Below are 1,930 nucleotides of genomic sequence, written 5' to 3' on the forward strand. Positions count from 1 at the left end.
TATTATATCTGTGATATTATCACATAGCAATATAGAAATTATTGTTCGCAGGAACAGCTGCTTAATTGACGGAGTGCGCTCTCTATCTGTAAAAAATAATGATATATTAAATTAGTGTTAATATGAAAATATATTCCCGTCTATTTTAAACTTTAAAAGCACATTACTATTACAATCACGATTAAAGATATAAAAATATATTATATATCTTAAATATTGTCATAAACTTATTACCGTAAGCAATACATTTTATTATTTTTATAGTGTTTAAAATAAATTATATTATGAATGTTTTTAAAAGTATTTTTACGATAAGGTATTGTTTTTTCATGAAAAATCATGTCATATTGTTTATATTTTTTCTCCTATAAAGGATTGAAAACCAGTACGTTTGGTATACCAAAGAAAATTTCTTTAAATATTGAACGGGAGTGTACTTCGGGCACTGCCTGTGTGTTGTACAACTGTATGTTTCCCGTATTGTCGTAAAAATATTATCATAAATACTAATTCAATATTATTTCATATAATATTAGTTAGTAGTTACTAGTTACCTTGTTAACTTAATAGGCATCAAGAACAATGTCAATTTAGGTTTCGTAGAATAAATAATTTAAAATTAATCTAAACACATATTTTTAAAATAGCACTGTGTGTCTGCATGTGTATAACAACTTCGAGTTGATATGGTTGGGTAGGTTTGGGTTTTTAATTTTTAAAGGTACCTATTGCAATTTGCAAACCCCATACACTTTTTTATCAAATTTATCTAAGCGACTGACAAAAACTAAGGTAGTTATAAGTTATGGACTATGGGTTATAGTGGTTCGATTTAAAAATGCAAATATTTTTAAATTGTTAAAAAGTATATTTTGTATTGATCGAAACATATTTTCAATATTTATTTAATATATTTAATATTAAAAATTATCAAATTTGTAAAATTTTAAATGTTTATCCTCGTCAACATTTTGTTAAACTTGAAAAAGTGCTCCGACAGTGCGACCGATGCAAAGTAATTGGTGGGGGAGTCAGGGCGGCTCCCTCCTATACACGTATTTCTAAAAAAATGTATATTGTTAAAAACAAAATTACAAAAAAAAAAACATATTATAATATCAAAAGTTTTCTGAAATTTATGACTTAGCCTCCCCCTCCTCACGTCTCTGAACCACCCTGTGGGTAGTATACAGTATACACACATTAATGATCATTTAATATGCACACACTTGTACGACTTGAACGTAAACACCTATGATATTGCTTATACTGAACTCCTAAAAATTGTTTGTTTGCAATCCCCTTACTCTGGTACATACCTACTCATTTAGTCATTTGCCAGTTCGAAAAAAATTATTCAACTTTCACCTATCACGCGCAAGACGGCACGTAGAGTGTACAATAATTGGCATTCTTTCGAATAAGTGGCGTACATTTTACTGACCGATCGATGTAGGTACACGTATATGGTAGATTTCGCAGTCGATATTGTTAAAGGTTGTTGCGATTTACATAATTTTGTTCGTGACCGAGATGGATTCAAGTTTGAGAATGCAAATGCACAATAATATCTAAAAAATAGTATTTTTTGATAATAGTTATTTCTATACCATGGTCAAAAGTTGAATATTATTATACTCATGGTATACCCAATATACCTTGAAAAGTACTATTTTACCTGGTGTAGTGTGAATAACTCCCTTAAACCTTGGTACTATTTTACCGCAACAAAATCTTTACAAAACTTTTGATAGGTGCCTACCGTGTTTTAGTAAGCCAATCAGAAAATAGTAGCCGACACGGCGAGTTGTGATTTGTGAACCCTCCTAAAGGTCAGTATATAGGTACTAATTGTGGTTCTGATTTGTTTTAGCCACACGCCACTTTCCCTGTCGGGGACCTTCATCACAGCCAAGCAAAAACAAAAAAC

Source organism: Metopolophium dirhodum, chromosome 6 (genome assembly GCF_019925205.1).
Source record: "Metopolophium dirhodum isolate CAU chromosome 6, ASM1992520v1, whole genome shotgun sequence".
NCBI classification, from domain to species: Eukaryota; Metazoa; Arthropoda; class Insecta; order Hemiptera; family Aphididae; genus Metopolophium; species Metopolophium dirhodum.